The sequence below is a fragment of the Nyctereutes procyonoides genome, unplaced genomic scaffold (genome assembly GCF_905146905.1).
Source record: "Nyctereutes procyonoides isolate TBG_1078 unplaced genomic scaffold, NYPRO_anot_genome, whole genome shotgun sequence".
Lineage (NCBI taxonomy): Eukaryota > Metazoa > Chordata > Mammalia > Carnivora > Canidae > Nyctereutes > Nyctereutes procyonoides.
This window is the reverse complement of record NW_026575048.1, coordinates 20,070,768-20,091,785: the sequence shown is the minus strand read 5'-3', so window position 1 is coordinate 20,091,785 and position 21,018 is coordinate 20,070,768. Positions and strand designations below refer to the sequence as shown.

At 37.5% G+C, this 21,018-nt stretch overlaps 1 protein-coding gene across 1 annotated transcript in view; it reads right to left on the bottom strand.

The window, feature by feature from the left end:
- Window positions 1-21,018, bottom strand: part of RAB10 (RAB10, member RAS oncogene family) — an 85,986-nt gene that overhangs the window by 31,408 nt on the left and 33,560 nt on the right. The gene's annotated exons all lie outside the window — the stretch shown is intronic.

The following is a 21,018-nucleotide window of genomic DNA, read 5'->3' as shown; positions in this document are numbered from 1 at the left end:
AAGTGTAAATTCATTAAGAAACCACAGAAATACTAAATGTTGGGCAGTCTGGGGGGCTCAGCAGTTGAGCGCTGCCTTCAGTCCAGGGCGTGATCCTGGAGGTGGGGGATCCAGTCCCAGTTGGGCTCCCTGCATGGAGCCTGCTTCTCTCTCTGCCTGTGTCTCTGCCTCTCTCTCTCTCTCTCTCTGTCTCTCATGAATAAATAAAATCTTAAAAAAAAAAAAATGAAAATGGGGAGGTGGGCAGAATGTGTAGGGCCTTGTGAACCATTTTAAGGACTTTTGTTTTAGTCTTTGTGAAAGATGGGATTTACAGATAGACACTAAATGGTTATCTCAAGTTTGGAGTTCAAGAGAGAGGTCTGGGCTATGATATAAATTGGAGAGTTATTAGTGTGTATGTGGAATTTAAAGCCATGAGGTTAGGGAAAATAACCAAGGGAATGAGTGAAAATAGAAAAGTTCACTCCAATTTTTAGAAAAGTTCAGAGAGCTAAGGAGAAACCAATAATGAATATTGAAGAATGAATGGCCAGAGGTAGGCAAGGAGAGTTTTTGTGCAGGAAAGAATGAAGAACTGCTTTAACCATTGCTAATTAGCTTGAGGATAGACAACATTGATTGAGAGAGAAACTCAAGGAGTCTAGGTTGGAGGTAGGTGGCTTAAAACCACCTAAAATCGGGATCCCTGGATGGCGCAGCGGTTTAGCGCCTGCCTTTGGCCCAGGGCGTGATCCCGGAGACCCGGGATCGAATCCCACATCGGGCTCCCGGTGCATGGAGCCTGCTTCTCCCTCTGCCTGTGTCTCTGCCTCTCTCTCTCTCTCTCTGTGACTATCATAAATAAATAAAAATTAAAAAATAGTTCTTTAAAAAAAAAAAAAAACCACCTAAAATCTTAATTTTCCAGTTGGACCTGGTTTCGATCTCAGAAGGTTTGGAGTTTTCAGACCATGTCCTAATTTTACCTCTCTTCAGGGAAGTTTTTTTTGAAATAGTATTGGTTGTCAGGTTTGTCATTTAGATTAACTAATAAATTACATCCTAATTGGAATTGTTAGTCTTCTTCAGCATTGGTCTTGACAATCAGGTTACTGTAGGGCGATTTTTTTTTCCAGTAATTCCTAAAGAAGCAAAAATTAGGACTGTGGATAAAGTCTGAGGTTTATAAATGCCAGGAATGTGACCCTTTTTTTCTTTTGATTTGAGTATGCAAACAACCCAAGATGAAGATTTTGGTTGGTTAGGAAGCAGACATATCTGTGTAATCTACAGTGCTTTTGCTTCATATATTTTGAAGCTCTGTGTTATTAGATGCATAAACATTTTTTTAAAGATTTTATTTATTTATTTACCAAAAACTAAACAAACCAAAAAAGAGAAACTGAAGGAGACAGGGGCAATGCAGAGAAAAAGATAACTAACTCCTTTTATCTTCTCAGAGCAAGATGGGGGAAAAAAGAGAAACAGAGGAAACAAAATGAACCTGAACCATTAAACTCTTGGAAATTAAAAGTGGAGGGGGGACAATATATTCAACAGAATGGCTATAAGAGAAAATTGAGATCTCCCCAAAAATATAATAAAATGACAAAGAATTGAATTTGTGATATATGACAAGTTAGAAGATCAAACTGAGAAATCTAGACAATCTAACAGAAGTTCAAGAAAGAACAGAGAAAAAGACATATAAAAAGTAATAATTTAGGGATCCCTGGGTGGCTCAGCGGTTCAGCGCCTGCCTTTGGCCCAGGGCACGATCCTGGAGAGCCGGGATCGAGTCCCACGTCGGGCTCCCTGCATGGGGCCGGCTTCTCCCTCTGCCTGTGTCTCTGCCTCTCTCTTTCTCTCTGTGTCTCTCATGAATAAATAAATATTAAAAAAAGTAATAATTTAAAAATTTCAAGAAATCTGCACAGCAAGGGAAGCAATCAATAAAACTAAAAAGTAACCTACAGAAAAGAAGATACTTGCAAATGATGTCTGATAAAGGGTTAGTATCCTAAATATATAAAGAACTTATAAAAACTCAACACCCAAAAAACTAATAATCCAATTAAAAAATTAACAGAGAACATGAAGACATAAAGATGGCTAACAGACACATGAAAAGATGCTCAACATCACCTATCATTGGGGAAATACAAACCAAAACTACAATGAGATTATCACCTTGCACCTGTTAGAATGGCTAAAATCTATACCACAAGAAACAACAGGAGTTAGCTAGGATGTGGAGAAAGGAGAATTCTCTTGCACCGCAGGTGGGAATGCAAACTGGGGCAGCCACTCTGGAAAACAGTATGGAGGTTCCTCTAAAAGTTAAAATAGAACTACCCTACGATCTAACAATTGCACTACTAGGTATCTACCCACAAAATACAAAAATACTAATTCAAAGGGATACCTGCACTCTGATGTTCATAGCAGCATTATCTACAACAGCCAAATTATGGGAACAGCCCAAGTGCCCAGTGTTTTATGAATGTATAAAGATAAAGACGGGAGCCTAGATGGCTCAGTCAATAAGCACTTGCCTTCAGCTCAGGTTGTGATCCCAGAGTCCTGGGATCTGGCCCCCGCTGAGCTCTCTGCTCAGGGAGGAGCCTGCTTTTCCTTCTCCCTTTGGCCTTCACCTCACTCTCATGCATGCTTTCTCCCCTATAAATAAATAAATCTTAAAAAAAAAAAAAGATGATAAAGATACTCACACACCAAAATATTTCTCAGCCAAAAAAAAAAAAGAATGAAATCTTACAACCACATGGATAGAGCTAGAGAGTATAAAGTCAGTCAAAGAAAGACAGACAAATCTATCATTTCAGTCACATAATTTAAGCAGAACAAACAAGCAAAGGGGAAAAAAGGGAGGCACAGGCAGAAATGGACTCTTAACTACAGAGAACAAGCTGATGGTTTCCAGTGGGGGGCGGGGGGGAATGGGTTAAATAGGTGATGGGGATTAAAGGAGTGCACTTGTCATGAGTACTTGGTGTTGTACAGAAGTTCTGAATGACAACATTGTACACCTGAAATTAATATTATACTGTATGTTAACCAGAATTTAAATTAAAACCTTAAAAAATGGTGCAAGAAAACCTAACAGAATCAAAGGAATCTATTTTAGATTGACTCACCAAATGCCTAGCATAATGAATAAAATAAGTTCTATAAGAAGTAATATCACCATGAAATTTCAAGACATCATGAATAAGTATTATAAAAGTTTGCAGAAACAAATTAGGCCATTATTAACACTCAAAAGTGACAACTCTGAACTTGTACTTTTCAACAGCAACACTAGAATACAATAAGATAATGTCTTTTTTAAAATTTTTATTTATTTATGATAGTCACACAGAGAGAGAGAGGCAGAGACACAGGCAGAGGGAGAAGCAGGCTCCATGCACCGGGAGCCGGACGTGGGATTCGATCCCGGGTCTCCAGGATCGCGCCCTGGGCCAAAGGCAGGCGCCAAACCGCTGCATCACCCAGGGATCCCAAGATAATGTCTTTAAAAAATATTTTCAACCTGGTGTACCTGGCTGGCTTAGCAGGTAGACAGCATGCACCTCAATCTCAGGGGCATGCCCCATGTTAAGTATAGCACTTACTTAAAAAAAAAAAATGGTGTATTCAAAACCCATATTCAGCCCCAAATCAAAGTAAAATAAATGCATTTCCAGACATGAAAGATCTCAAATAGTTAGCTCCCGTACACCTTTTCTAAGACAACTACCAGGAAATCGCTTTGCAAAAAACAAGAAGAAAAGAAATCCAGCAAGAAGTGAGGTAAATGGCAGCTCAAACTCACCTAGAGAGCAACCAGTTCAGAAGTGAATGAGGGCAGAAAAGGACAGAACAAAATGAGAAGAAAGTTCCAAGGGATATGCCTACAAAGAGAGGCAGGGGGAGAAATGGTGTTAAATGTAGTTTGTATGAAAAACAGGAATTCAGAGGGTTTGGTAATTCTGTTGCAGAGTTTGGGATAACGTATGGATAACCGTTTTTAAATCTAAGTGAATGTAACAATGAAGAAACTGTAAATCACAGTAAAAACAGAAAGTCATCCAAGAAAGGAAATGTGATTATAGTACACTACTTGGTTTAACAGCTAATAAAAACATGTGTTATAACTATTTGAGAAGATGAAGAGAAAGACCAGGAGTGTCTGGTGGTATAAGAATAATCAATTCTCATTTCCCATAACAACAAGAGAGAATTTCTGAAGTTAAGTTTTCAGGGTTTAAGTTAAAAAGCCATGACTAAGGAATATGGTGTTGAAGAACAGAGTAAAATGGCAAAAAGTGTTTAGAAAAAGAAACACACAGGTAGGCATATGGCAAAGATGCTGTCCTCAAAGGCCTTGAAATACTATGTGACTTCTGAAATTCTGATCTATTTCACTAACAGAAATAAAAACTGGGTTAACAGGGGAGGAGGTATGTTTACAAATATGTTCTCTCCACTACTTAAACACTGCAATTTGATCATCATATTTTAGAATGGTCCTAAGCCACCCCTATAGTCTCAATCCCTCCAGTATTCCTCTTGTAGTCACCTTCAAACAACTCTTGTAGCTGTGTACTTGTTTCCAAGTAAATACTTTTGTCATTCCAGCATGCACTTTCTACATTCCCAAAAATAAACACACTAAGTATGGGAAAACTTTTACTAAAGATAGAGTAGAAAAGCTTTTAATAAAATTTAGGAATTAGAGCAAAATCAATAGCTCAACTGCCAAAAGAAGCTAGGAAAATCTATACCCTTTAAGATTCTGCCAGGAGATATAATCAGATTCTCTAACAACACTGTCATTTCCTAAATTACTACAGACTACAGCAATCATAGGGCTTGATCCAACCAGTGATTCTTTTAGGTTTTGCTTACATAAAAACACTTTAAAGGAAATCTCTATTTTTTACAGATTCCTGGGACTCAGCTCAAATGAGTATTTCAATTTACTGCAATCTAACTTTTACCAATTTTCAGTGCTCAGGAAAGTTAAGAAACAATACTAGCCAAAGTATTTGCCTTAATGATGTTGCAGAGGCACCATCCAGTGGCAAGAAGAGTAACTGCAACTTCTAGCTACTATAAATAAGAGTTTTCCAAAGCCTAATTAGATTTTTTAAAATATTTTATTTATTTATTTATTCACGAGAGACACAGAGAGAGAAGCAGACATAGGCAGAGGGAGAGGCAGGCTCCCTGTAGGAAGCCTGATGTGGAACTTGATCCCAGGACCCCAGAATCGCAGATCTGAGTCACCTAGGTGCCCCTTAATTAGGTTCTGATGACACACCAATATGTAGTATTTAACGCAGGTAGAAATATAATAAACTCCAGACAACCAAAGTTTAACAACTCATAGGTAAATGATCAGTATCTGTGGTTTTTAACAAATGAAAATAAAGTATTTTCACATCAGGAAAGGAAATAAAAATTCTATACCCACAATCCTTTGAATGTAGCTTGATCTGGAATTTAAGAAACATGATTCTAACCCTAGCTCTAGCTCTGTCCTAATAGCACAAATTTTGAGAAGACCATTTTCCAATACGACCTTAGTTTATCTAGATGCAGATGTGAAAATGCAGAAGGCAAAAGTTTCCCCCTTCATATAATAGTTAACAGCTTACCAAACACTTTGAGTAAGCTACAATGTGCCTTGCAGTGTTTTAAGGCCTTTGAGTAGATTAATGCATTAAATCTTCAGAACAGCGACGCCTGGGTGACTCAGCGGTTGAGCATCTGCCTTTGGCTTGGAGTGTGATCCCGGAGTCCCGGGATCGAGTCCCACATCGGGCTCCCTGCATGGAGCCTGCTTCTCCCTCTGCCTATGTCTCTGCACCCCCCACCTCTGACTTTCATGACTAAAGGAATAAAATCTTAAAAAAAAAATCTTCAGAACAATCCTAACCCATACTTTTATTTCCATTCTACAAATGAAAAATGAAATAAAAACCAGTAACGAGAGAGAGAGAGAAAAAAAAAAAAAGGCAGTGACTGGATAATTACAAAGTGTTCTAAGCATTTCACATATACCATCTCATTCAATACCCAAAAATACTCTCTGTAAAAGTGCTAATAATATGCCTATTTACAGAAGAGGAAACTTTTTTTTTTTAATTTATATTTTAGTTAACATACAGTTCAATATTGGTTTCAGGAGAATTCAGTGATTCATCACTTACATACAATACCCAGTGATCATCCCAAGTGCTCTCTTTAATACCCATCTCCCATCCTCCACCTACCTCCATCAACCCTCAGTTTGTTCTTTTTTCATTAAGAGTCTTTTATGGGAAAAAAAAAAAAAGTCTCTTATGGTTTCCCTCTTTTTCCCTTTCCTCCCTTCCCATATGTTCATCTGTTTTCCTACTTAAATCCCACATTAGTGAGACCATATGGTATTTGTCTTTCTGATTTATCTCACTTAGCATAATACATTCTAGCTCCATCCATGTCATTGCAAATGGCAAGGTTTTGTTCTTTTTGATGGCTCAGTAATATTCCATCATCTGTGTGTGTTTTTGTGTACACACACATCACATCTTCTTTATCCATGTATCAATGGACACCTGGGCCCTCTATATAGTTTGGCTATGAATAACGCTGCTATAAACATGGGTTGGGACACCTGTGTGGCTCAGTGATTGAGCATCTGCCTTTGGGTCAGGGCATGATCCCAGAGTCCCGGGGTCAAGTCCTGCACCCAGCTCCTTGCATGAAGTTTGCTTCTCCTCCCTCTGCCTAGGTCTCTGCCTCTCTCTCATGAATAAATAAAACCTTTTTTTTAACAATAAATTTATTTTTTATTGGTGTTCAATTGGCCAACATACAGAACAACACCCAGTGCTCATCCCGTCAAGTGCCCCCCTCAGTGTCGCCACCCAGTTACCCCCACCCCCCGCCCTCCTCCCCTTCCACCACCCCTAGTTCATTTCCCAGTTAGGAGTCTTCCATGTTCTGTCTCCTTTTCTGATATTTCCTACCCATTTCTTCTCCCTTCCCTTCTATTCCCTTTCACTATTATTTATATTCCCCAAATGAAAGAGACCATATAATGTTTGTCCTCCGATTGACTTATTTCACTCAGCATAAATAAAATCTTAAAAAAAAAAACACTGGGGTGCAGGTACTCCTTCAAATCTGTATTTCTGTACCCTTTGAGTAAATACCTAGTAATGCAATTGCTAGATCGTAATGTAGTTCTCTTTTTAACGTTTTGAGGAACCCCTATACAGCTCTCCAGAGTGGCTGCACCAGTTTGCATTCCCATCAACAGTGCAAGAGGGTTCCCCTTTCCAGAAAAGGAAACTTTAATTTACCCAAGGTCAGAGAATTAACAGGTGGCAGAACCAGAAATCAATTCCATCTGTTTTTTCAGACCATACAAGCTCTTAACCTACATTAAGCTCCATAACTCTATTTTTTAAACTTATTTTTATTTTTGAGAGCACACAGGTATGTGGGGGGGGGGAGTAGGAATCTTAATTAAGCAGGCTCCACATCCAGTGAGGAGCCCAGTGTGAGGCTCGATCTCAAGACCCAGAGATCATGACCTGGGCCAAAATCAAGAGTTAAAGACACTTAACTGACTTAGCCAGCCAGGTTCCCCCAAAATTCCATTTTTTATTTACTTATTTTCCATTGAGGTAAATTCACATAAGATGCACCATTTTTAAATAAATGATTTGGGGCACCTGAGTGGCTCAGTTGGTTAAGTGTCAGCCTTCAACTCAGGTCATGATCTCAGGGTCCTGGGACTGACCCTTGCATTGGGCTCCCTGCGCAGCATGCCTGTTTCTCTCTCTCCCTCTGCAGCTCCCCTTGCTTGTGCTGTCAAATAAATAAAATCTTTAAAAAATAATATAAAATGAACAATTCAGTATGTTCACAATGTTGGGCTACCACCATCTCTATCTAATTCCAGAATGTTTTCATCACCTCAAAAGTAAATTCCATACCCATGAAGCAGTTGCTTTCCATTAACCCCTCCCATGACTCCCTGGAAACCATGTCTGCATTCTGTCTCTATAGATTTACCTATTCTGGATATTTTACATAAATAGTGTACAACATGTGACCTTTTTGTCTCTAGCTTCCTTCACTCAGCATAATGTTCTCAAGGTCTATCCCACTGAAAAACATTTATCAGTACTTCATTCTTTTATGAATGAAAATTCCATATGTATATACACCATAATTTGTTCATTCACTTATTTCTTGATGAACATTTGGGACACTTCCAACTTTTGGCCTTTGTGAAGAGCATTGCTATGAACATTCACATACATGGACTTCTGTGAGCACCGGTTTTCAATTCTTTGGGGAATACAAAAAATAGAAATGTTGGGTCTTATGGTCAAATTAAACATAATTTTATGTTTAACTTCTCAAGGAACTGCGGTTTTCCAAATCAGCTACACCATTTTACATTTCCACTAGCAATGTATAAGGGTTCAGTTTTTCTACATCCTTGCCAACATTTATTTTCTTTTTAAATTTTAAGTCATCACAGGGGCTGGGTATGAAGTGGTACCTCATTGTGGTTATGGTTTGCATTTCCCCAAGGACTAATGATATTGAGCATCAATTCATCTGAGCGCTGGCCATCGGTATATCTTCTCTGAAGAAATGTGTATTCAAGTCCTTTGCCCATTTTTCAATCAAGTTGTCCTTTTGTTGTTGAGTTGTAGGAGTTTTTAAATTTTGAGTAACAGACCCTTAATCAGATTTATGATTTGCAAATATGTCCTACATTCTGTAGGGTCTTTTCACTTTTTAAGTTTCCATTGATGCACAAAAGCTTTTAATTTTGATGAGGTACAATTATCTTTTTTATTTTGTTGCATGCTATATAACTTTATTGATTTAAATTTCTAAAATGTCTGATAGGAAAAGTTCCTAGGAATTAAAAAATTACTGACAGGGCATTTACACTCCAGAGAGAGACAATAAATTTTTTTTTTTTTTAAGATTTGAGAGAGAGAGAGAGAGCATACACGTGTGCACACATGCACAGGAATGGAAGGTGGGGAAGAAAAAGAGTCTTAAGCAGACTCTGCACTGAGCACAGAGTCCGGTGCTGGGCACAGAGCCCAACCTGGGACTTTATCTCAAGACCCTGAGATCACAACCCAACCCAAAACCAAGAGTCAGATGCTTAACTGACTGTGCCACCCAGGCACCACAATAAAAGTTTTAATGTTAGTAATGACATATGCTATAAACAGGAATGGAAAAAATAAAAAAAAAATAATAAACAGGAATGGCGAGAGCTGTTTTATACAAAAAAATCAGGGAATGTTTTACTGAAAGGCCTTTGAGTGACCTCAAGGAGGTCTGGAAACAAAGCTGTGTGATTATCTAGGGAGAGTGTTCCAGGCAGAGAAGAAACTAAGAGCAAAGGATCTCAAGTAGAAATGTGCTTGGTGTGTTCAAAAACATAGACAGGAGTTTGAATACAATAATATGAGTCTTCTATACCGTGAACATGATAAAATTCATGATTTGGACAATTTTGTAGCTTCTAGTGCCTAAGTCTTAAATATTATTTTGTTAAAACTTATTCCTATTTCATTTTCACTTTTAGAATGCTGTCATAAATAATACTTTTTTTTTAGTTCATTTTCCAATTGTTTGTTGCTAAATATAGAATACAACTTATTTTGGTATACTGACCTGTATCCTGCAACCTTGCTACAGTCACTTCTTAATTCTAGCTGCTCTTTTCTTTTTTTTTGGGGGGGGGTACTTAGGGTTTTCTATGTATGTATTCATAATCAGATAGTCTACAAGAAAAGCACTTGATCATCTTCTTTCAAACCTCTGGCTTATTTCCCTTACCTTACTGTTACCAGCTAGGACCTCTAATAAAATGTTGTTTTGTACTTGACCCTTAAGAGAAAGCTTAGACTGAAAGTTTCACCATTAAAGTATCATGTTAACTGTACATCATTTAGTAGGTTGAGAAAATGTCCTTGTATTCCTAGTCAGCTGAGGTATCATGACACAAATAAGGTTGCATTTTGTCAAATGCTTTTTCTATACCTATTAAGATGATCAGGACTTTTCTTTATACCCCAAAATTGATTTTTGAATGTGAAATCAACACTGGATTCTGGAAATAAAGCCTAGTACGACCTATTACTCGTTTTCTAAGTTCCCAAGGTGCTTTTGCAATTATTTAGATAAGGATTCTTATGTACATGTTCATGAAGGACATATCACTGTTCCTTAGAGATATCTTTGGGTTTAGTATCCAAGATAAGGCTGGTCCAATAAATGATTTAAAAAGTGTACCCTTCTCCACCATCTACTGAAATAGAATTTTCTCCCTTAAAAATCTAATAAAATTCAACAGGGAAGCCATCTGGGCCTTAAAGTTTCTTTCAGAAAAACTTAAATTAAGATTTTTTTTTTTTTAAGATTGTACTGATTTATTCATGAGAGAGAGAGAGGGGCAGAGACACAGGCAGAGGGAGAAGCAGGCTCCATGCAGGGAGCCTGACAAGGGACTAGATCCTGGGTATCCAAGATCACATCCTGGGCTGAAGGTGGCGCTAAACCGCTGAGCCACCTGGGCTGCCCTTAAATTAAGATTCTATTTCTTTAATTCTGCTTACTCTATCAATCAGTAAAGGAGAATATTGAATATACAACTGTATACCTGTAGATTTCTATTTCTCCTTCCAATTCTGTCAATTTTTGCTTCAAAGATGTTGAAACTCTGTTATTAGGTATATAAATATGATAAATTAACATCTTTATCATAAAAATCTTTTAAAAAATCTTAATCATAAAAAAATCTTATTCTGGGAAGTACATCCTTTCTCTGAAATCTACTTTGTCTAATGTTAATATAGCCACTTGAGCTTTATAATTAGCTTGTTAGATTGTCCTAATATATTTTTTTAGTGATTGCACTAGAGTTTATAATATACATTTTTAAGTAGTATAATTCACCTTCAAACCATTTCTCATATTAACATAAGAATCTTATTAGTATACTCCCACTTTCTCCCTCCCATTATTGGGCTATTATTTTTTTCACTTTTTACTTCTACTTGTTGTGCTTTGAAATTTAACTTGTCAATTTCTTTGAGTAAATTTAAATTTGAGAAAAAACATTTATTTCCCCACATGTACCATTTGTTATCCTCTTCATTTCTCTGTGTATATCTGAGTTTCCAAGTAGAATGTCAGCCTGAAAAACTAACTTTACCATTTTTAATAGTGCTAGACTATCAGCAAGAAATTCTCTCAGCTTTTCTCTGGAAAATGTCTTTATTTTGCCTTCATTTTTGAAAGGAATTTTTGTTAGGATTAAATTCTAACTTGGTAATTTTATCCCTTCAGAACTTCTTGTTTTTTAAGATTTTATTTTTAAATAATCTCTACATCCAACGTGGGACTCCAGTTTACAACTCTGAGATCAACACTTGCATATTCCATGGACTGAGCCAGCCAGGCACCCCTCCAGAATTTTAAAAGTGTTACTCCACTGTCTTCTGGCATGCACTGCCCCCACAAAAACATACACACCCCTTTTGGTAGAAATGTATATTTAAGAAACTTTTTATTTTGAAATGATTTTACAGAAAAGTTGCAAAAACAGAGTCCAGGTATATCCTTTCATCCAGCTTCTCCTTATGTTAACACTTTTATAACCATTTGCCCAAAACAAAGTAACACTGGTACCGTGCGATTAATTATTGACCAAATTTACCAGTTTTTTCACTAATGTCTTTTTCTGTTTCAGGATCCAATCTAATTCCCACACTGCATGACAAGCCTCCTGTAATCTGTAACAGTTACTCAGTATTTTCTTGTCTTGCATGACCTTGTAATTCTAAAGAATACTAGTCAGGTATTTTGTAGAATCTCCCTCCATTTGGGTTTGTCTGAGGTCTTCTCATAATTAGAGCAAAGCTTCACAATTTTTTGGAAGAACACCACAGATACATTTTGCCTTTCCTAGCTCATTATCAGGGAGTATATGCGAATGTCTTATTGCTGTGATATTAACCTTGATAACTTGGTTATGGTGGTATCTACAGAGTTTTCTCTCTACTGTAAATTCACTTTTTCCCTTTGTAACTAAGAGCTTTTTGGAGAAAATACTTCAAGACTATACAAATATCATGCTTCTCACCATATCTTCACCCACTGATTTTACCTTCCATCATCAATTTGTTCCTGTGACAACTGTTACTGTAATACTGGCCTAATGGGATGTAATGTTTCAGTCACTGCTTTACACTTAATAACTGGAATTCAAGTGTTTATTATTGCCAATATGGACTCATAGATATTTTATTTTACTGCTATAATGCAATATTATAATTATTTGATTCCAACTTTGGCCATTAGAAGCTCTTTCAGGTTGGTTCCTACATCCTTTTGAGACTTCTCACCCTTTTTTTTTTTTTTAATCACTTCTTTCTCTTCTGGCACCAAAGATGTTCCAGGATCATGTCCTATGGCCCCTGTCCCAGCTCCTTCTTCAAAGAGCCTTTGTTCCTCTTATTGAAGAAGTATAGAGTCCAAGATCTGGCACAGGTATGCTCACTGTTCCTGAGGTGTCATTGCTTCTAGGCATTCCCAGAAGACAGAGCGAGGAAATACATTTATGTAAAATAACGAGGAAATACATTTATGTAAAATAACCCATGCACATACATACATTTCTGTAATTATCTATGTGTATATTTAATGTATATAAAACTATGACAATATTAATACCTCTGTCATCTCCAATTCAACATCAAAAGGTTCATTCTAGTCTTTTTCCTTCGTTTACTGTAACCTCTTCATTTAATAATTAGATACTTAGGACTATCATAACCTAAAATCTATTTACTTATATATTCAATCCTAGTATATACATAAAGTAGTTTATATATAACAAAACAGTTTCAGACTTACTAACCCAAGCCCTTTGAGTAAGGGCAGATTTACTAACCAGAATACTGTATACAATATTTTTATCTTCAGTCTTACAGTGTATCTAGTCAAAATACTGTGCTGTTTTGTTTTTAAAGATTTTATTTATTTATTCATGGCAGACACTGAGAGAGAGGCAGGGACACAGGCAGGGGGAGAAGCAGGCTCCCCACAGGTAGCCCAATCTGGAACTCAATCCCAGACCAGGATCATGTCCTGAACCGAAGGCAGACAATCAATCACTGAGCCACCCAGGCATCCCTGATTTTTTTTTTTTTTTGAGAGAGGGGGCAAGCAAGGGAAGAGGGGAAGAGGGAGAGAGAGAATCTTAAGTAGGCTCCATACAGAGTACAGAGTCGAAAGAGCAGCTCACTCTCACAACCCTGAGATTACAATTTGAGCCAAAATCTAGAGTTGGACACTTAACTGAGCCACGCAGGTACCCCATAAAATATGGATTTCTAATGTTACTTTGATTATTCTCTTCCTTCTCCTTAGTGTGGTTATGTTATTCAATTGTAATAAAATCAGGTTCATTTGTTGGCTTACATTTTTCTTCCTGAAAAGTCAACAGCTGTTCTTATCTTTGCCCTCTGTCTATACAATACGGTCTTTCTTTCTTCTAACTTCTCTTAAGATCTTGCTTTGTAATTGGTTTTCAGCAACTGGATTAGGATGTGCCTCAGTGTGACCCTCTTTATTTATCCTATCTGGGCTCGTTAAGTCTAGTTTCATCACACTTGGAAATTTTTCAGCTATTATTTCTTCAAATACTTCTGCACTGCAGCCCCTCCCCTACCATCCTGCATTCCAAATGCAAATTTTAGACTGATAATGTCCCACATATAACTAAGGCTCTTTTCTTTTCCTCCAGCCTTTTTTCCTTTGTGCTGCATTTTGGATAGTTTCTATTACCCTATCACTGATCTTTTCTTCTGCATATCTAATCTGCTGTTAAGAATGTTTCATTTCAGATACTGAAATTTTTCTTTTCAGATACTGTTTTTAGTTCTAGAAATTCCAATGGGTCTTTTTTACATCTTCATGTTCATGCTTATCTTTAAATGCTTCAACATATCTCTGTCTTCTAAATCTATCATCTCTGTCATTTCTGGGTCTGTTTCCATCAACTGATTTTTCTCCTGGTTAAGGATTACATTTTCTTACTTCTTCATATGTCTAATAATTTCAGATTAGATGCTACACATCTTATCTATTTTGTTAATGTATAGATTTTTTAAATGTTGAGATTTGTCCAGATGGGCAGCTAAATTAGTTGAAAATCAGCTTAATCCTTTGAAGGTCTGTTTTTCAGCACAACTTTAAGGTGGGTCAAGAGCAGCTTCTTCTCCAGAATTACTTTAGTCACTCCTAATGAGTCCCATTTCTGGGGTCTCCCCTAAATAGCCCTGAGATCTCTCTATTCTGGATGGTCAGAACTAGAATGTCTCCCAACCCATGTTAAGTTGTTCTTTCCCTAATTGTTTTCTGCCCAGCCCGTGGAGCCCCACACATCTTAGTATCCAAAGATTCAAAAAGACTCCTTTCTGGATCTCACTGTCTACATAATCCCATCTTCTTTATTTTTACAAAAAAAAAAAAAAATTTTTTTAAAGTAGGCTCCACACCCAAACTGGTGCTCGGCCTCACAACCCTGAGGTCAAGAGCTGCATACTCTGACTCAACCAGCCAGGTGCCCCCATAACTCCATCTTCTATGGTAAACAATCTTGCAAACTCCAGCCTCCCCGTCTCTTCTACTTTGATTTCTATCTCCTTGGCCCAACAAAACTGCCTTGCCCTGCTTAGATCCTGCACTGGAATCTAGTTTCAGACAGAAAGCCAGGGTGATCACTGGGTTCAATTTCTTTGTTTTCCTTCTCTCAAGGATTGCAGTTCTGCCCCAGCTGTTACCAAACATTTAAAAATAGTTGTTTCATATATTTTGTCCAGTTTTCTAGCAATTTATAGCCAGAAGGCTGTTCTGGTACCTGTTACTCTGTAAGGTCCAGGAATGGAAGTTCTCAACTTTACTGTCTTTTAAAGGTTAAGTAATCCTTGATCTTTTTTGGAGTATGTTTCAAATAATTTGAGAACTTAATGAAAATCATGGATCCTTTACCCTTACACCAAACTGGATATATACAAAATTTGTTGGAGTACAACTTCAGGGAGTTCATAGCCTCGGCCAGCCCACCTACTGTTCCAGAGGATTATGGTTTACAGTATTGGTGCACTATCATTCTTTCAAAGCTTTATAGCCAGTTTTTTATTCACTGAAAACTTGCTACGGCTAGAATTAAAGTATTTGAACCAAAGAATTTTTTAAAATTAAAGACACAAACAATTCAGCTATTATTTTTTCTTCACGTGTGACAGATAAATTTTCTCACATATCTTCATGATGATATTACAGACTGAAGAAACAAAGCTAAGTAATCTGGATTTTGTACCTGATATTAGCTTTCATTTGTTATATAAGTATTAAAAAGCAAATTATTTTTTTACTATGCTGATCTAGCCAGCAACAACAGCAACACTGATACTGAATTATTAATATACACACTTTATATATGTATTCATTCTTCATTAACTGTTGTTAAAAACTGGCATTCTCCTAGGTTACTAGACCTTACACAGTAGCATAAGCCAGCTTTGTCAGGCCAGATGGATATGAATAAATATCACCTCAGAATTCACTCTAGTCCTATATATTCAGCAATATAGATGTGTTGATTTAAGTTAACAAAAGAAGCTGAAAAAGTAAAGACAGAAAGGTAAATAGGAAAGTATAGCATATAAGAGTACTTGATATTTAATTATCAAAACTCAGTGGACCAGAATGTAAGGATTTATTTCTGGACTCTGAATTCTATTCCACTGATCTGTAATGTCTACCTTTATGCTAAAACCACACAGTCTGGTGGCTCATTCCATTAAGCATCTGCTTTCAGCTCAAGTCATGATCCCATGTCCAGCTCCCTGCTCAGCAGGGAGCCTGCTTCCCTCTGCCTGCCACTCTCCCTGCTTGTGTGCTCTCTCTCTCTCTCAAATAAATATATATATTTTTATAAATAGATAGATAGATAGATAGATAGATAGATAGATAGATAGACAGATAGAACAAACCACAAGTCTTCGTTACTGTAGCTCTGCTGTAAGTTCTGAAATCAGGTAACAGGTTTTCCAACATTGTGCTTCATTATCAAGATTATTTTGGCTATCCTGGGTCCTCCGCATTTCTCTATGAATCTTAGGAGCCACTTGTCAACTTCTGCAGACAAGCTTCCTAGCATTCTGACAGAAATTGCATTGAATCTGTAGACCAATGTGGATAGTACTGCTGCCACCTTAATAATTGTCTTCTGATCCATGAACAATGAGTATCTTTCCATTTACTCAGATCTTTAGTCTCTTTCAACAGTGTTTTCAGTGTATGAGTCTTGTACTTCTTTTGTTAAATTAGTTCCTAAATATGGATTCTTTTTGATGCTAGTATAAATCCAATGAATGGGGGCACCTGGGTGGCTCAATGGTTGAGCATCTGCCTTCAGCTCAGGTTATGATCCTGGGGTCCTGGGATCGAATTCCACATCAGGCTCCCTAAAGGGAGCCTGCTTCTCCTTCTGCCTATGTCTCTGCCCTATTAATGAATAAATAAATAAAATATTTTAAAAATAAGTGCATAAATAAATGCAATTAATGTCTTAATTTCATTTTTAGATGTTTCATTACTAATGTCTAGAAATACATTTGATTTCTGTATATTGTTCTTATATTCCATTTATAGACTTTTAAAAAGCAAAGTAAAAAAAATAAAAATAAAAAGCAAAGTAGCTATTCTAAAGTACCTGTACATTACATAAAATATTACAAATAAAAAGTCATTCGAACAAAAATAACTTCATCCAACAAAAGAAGTTGACACTACAAAGTAGTATATAATAAAGCCCAAGACCTGCCAAACCTATAGGTATAAGTTAGGATGAGGAAAGTTTTATTTGATATGCACTAATTTCAGAGACACTCCTCTAATTCATTAAGACTATAGAAGTAATATAGTTAGAAAAGACAACAGAAAATCTAATAAATCCCATAATACCAGTTAATAGAGCCTAAAACAAGAGATAAGCAACAACACAAAAACAAAAAATTAACAGGTTTGTCCATGCACAAAAGATTGTCTTTATTCACTGCTAGAATGTTACATTTTCTTATTTGAAAATTTAAAATTTCCTTATACATATATATGTATTTTATTATTTTTTTAAAGATTTTATTTATTCATGAGAGACACACAGAGAGAGAGAGGCAGAGACACAGGCCGAGGGAGAAGCAGGCTCCATGCAGGGAGCCTCATGTGGGACTGGATCCCAGGTCTCCAGGATCACACCCTGAGTTGAAGGTGGTGCTAAACCGCTGAACCACCCGGGCTGCCCTGTATTTTATTTTTAAGTAATCTCTATACCCAATGTAGGGGGCTCAAACTTACAGCCTGGAGATCAAAAGTCAAATGCTCTACCTACTGAGCCAGCCAGGCATCTCTAATTCCTGTATTTGTAATACCTATGTACCCTTTTAAGTATTAGCTGGCATTTTGCCTTTTACCACCTGCTACCCAATTTGGCAAAAATGAAAAATAATAGCCAATCTACACTTCTACCTCACAAGATTTCTAAAAAAGCAAAAGCTCTGAAAAATAAAACACAACCACACTTACTGTCTTAATTATTTTGAATTCAAAATATAGCAGGAATTAATGAGCTTTGTGCTTTGTTTCACATAAGCCATAAGATTTATTTCATTGGAGTCATATATTTCCAAAAATAGTTTTAAATTTGGCATGTGTAGTTAACTCCTCAAGTCCCTAATGAATTTCCTTCATTTCCTTTATTCCTAAGCTCTTTATATACTTCTTTGACACTTTTCTTAAAAAAGGAAGGAAAGACTTTTTCATGTCAAAGAACAAAGCAAGTAAATTCTGTGATGAAACACTGTATTGTTGCTTTCCTACTACCCAAAATTTTGAAGGCATCTTCCAAAATGTGTTCTCCAGAATATGGCAGTATCTTATTTTTTAAAAAAAGATTTATTTATTCATGAGAGACACAGAGATACAGGCAGAGGGAGAAGGAGGCTCCATGCAGGGAGCCTGATGTGGGACTCGATCCCCAGACTTCAGGATCACACCCTGGGCCAAAGGCAGGCACTCAACCGCTGAGCCACCCAGGGATCCCCAGTATCTTATTTTCTTAAATAGGTATCACAGCATCAAGAGTAACCCTGCCTCAAATACCTACCTTGATCCCTACACAAAGCTACTCCAAGTGTATTTTAAGGATCGATTAGGTTATACACTACACCTCAACAAGCAAATACAAGTATGGTGTTGACAGTGAATTCACTTTGGGAATTAAGAAAGGTCATATGTAGCATAATGACTGAGAGTATGCAGATAAACATGGTCTTCTAGGTCTGCCACATACTAGCTATGTTGCATTAGATGAAACTAATCTTTCTAGACCTCTTCTTGTTGCCTCCCCACCTACAGCAGAAATTATAATTTCCATTTCCAAGATGTTGTAAGGATTAAATGAGATCATGTGCAGAAAGCCCAGGAGGGTACATAACGAGCTTTCAATGAAGCTATTCTTAAGGTGGTCCTGGATACTACTCTAACTACTCAAATTCAGTCTAATGCTTTCCCACTAGTGAGTCAAACTGTCCATCCACTTTTTGGCCTCTCTAATCTTACTCTTCTGACACATCTTGATCCAGCCCAAACTGTATCCCAGGCAGCAACATGATTGTTAGGTTAGTAACTCTTCTCAACTTTCCCAGAACTTGCTAACTTCTCTCCTAACCCTTTGATTAAATTTCTACATTCATTCCTTTTTTTGTGGGTATTTAAAACTTCACATATAAAAAATTTTTCTGGGGACAACTGGGTGGCTTAGCGGTTGAGCATCTGCCTTTGGCTCAGGGTGTGATCCTGGAGTCCCAAGATCAAGTCCCACATCAGGCTCCCTGCATGGAGCCTGCTTCTTCCTCTGCTTATGTATCTGCCTTCTCTCTGTCTCTCATGAATAAATGAATAAAATCTTTAAAAAAATAAATAAATAAAAAATACAAAGCTTTTCTGGACCATTATAAAATGAGTTCATACACAATCTCCAAAGGCCACCAAGTCCTCAGAATCTTTCTTTTTTTTTTAGGATTTTATTTATTTATTCTTGAGAGAGACAGAGAGGGAGAGGAGGCAGAGACACAGGCAGAGGGAGAAGCAGGCTCCATGCAGGGAGCCCGATGGGGGACTCAATCCCAGGTCTCCAGGATTACGCCCTGGGCTGAAGACGGCGCCAAACCACCGAGCCACTCGGGCTGCCCAAGTCCTCAGAATCTAGGACTTGACTGACTGTTTCAAATTTATTACTGAATAATGCTGATCTCCACATAGTACCATGACAACTTGTCATTTGGCCATTATACTTTCACATCAGAATAACACTTTGCAATGGCATTTATTCTGTATTAGACATAACATTACCATTTTAAATTTCTGCTAATTTACTTGACTACTTCTCTTCCCCTCTAGCTTTCAGCTCAGGTTTTAATGTTTTCTTTCTCTCTCCCTCTCTTTTTTTTTTTTTTTTTTTTTTTTTTGGTCTTAAAAAACAAACAAACCTGGAATGCCTAAGTGGCACAGTAGGTTAGGCAACCAACTCTTGGTTTGGGCTCAGGCTGTGATCTTAGGGTTGTGAGATCAAGACCCACGTCAGGCTCTGTGCTCATTGGGAATTCTGCTTAAGTTTCTCTCTCCATCTCTTTCTGCCTCTCCCTGCCCACACTCACACGCATACATGTGCACTTTCTCTCTCAAATAAATAAATCTTTTTTTTTATGATAGAGAGAGAGAGAAAGAGAGAGAGAGAGAGAGAGAGGCAGAGACACAGGCAGAGGGAGAAGCAGGCTCCATGCACTGGGAGCCCGATGTGGGATTCGATCCCGGGTCTCCAGGATTGCGCCCTGGGCCAAAGACAGGCGCTAAACCGCTGCGCCACCCAGGGATCCCTAAATCTTTTTTAAAAACGTCTCAAACAGCCTCTTCCCAAGCCTATTCATGAAAGAGACAAAACATCTGCTTAAGTAAGTTAATTCTGCACTGATCCATTCAGGACACCAGCCAGCCAAAGCACAAAATCATTTCATTCCACAGAGAAGCGGGAGGAGGTAGGTGGGAAGGATCTTCAAATGGGATCAAGCAATAAAAGACTTAATGGAGGAAATGAGGACCATTTTCTCTACTGGAAAATGAAGGACAGTTCTTTTGGCGCTCAAGAATTTAGAAGACATTGGCTTGCTAAGAATGTTTGATGTGGGGGGAAAAGGGAGATACTAATAAAATTTGGGCATAAAATTCTCTAATTTCTTACCAATATTCCAACCTTCAATTACCTCATCTTGGCATTTTAATTCTCCAGGAAGCCTGTACTCTTACACTGTTGTACTAGTTGCTCTAAGATTTAGAATCAGGCTGGTTTTAAGAGCTCCAAATTAAGCCCAGTCTCTACTCTCAACAAATGAGAAAAGAACACCACTGTCTTTTCCCCCAACTTCTTATCACTGTCTGAGGTCCTTGGCTTTTGTTACTGTTTTTGTTTTATTTAACAAACATTTACATAGTGCTTACTATGTGCCAGACATGTTCCAGCATTTTATAAACATTAACTCATTTAATCCTCATAGTACCTCTCAGGGTTTGGGGGATGAGAAATCAAAGGCACATGGAGGATAAGTAATTTACCCAAGGGTAAATGGCAGGACTGGCATTTCAACTGCCATCAGCTTGACTCTAAAGTCCATGGCTCTTAACTATAAATGCTACTTTTTCTAAGCTTAAAAAAAAAACAAAACAACAACAACAAAAAACTTGTAACTTATAGAATGCCTGTACAAGAAATTAGAGCAAGCAAGAATTCTCCCCTTCTTTATAATCCAAGCTTAGGTTTTATCCACAAATGCTGGAGAAAGAAAAGGTGGGAATATTTAAAGGAAGGGGCAGGGA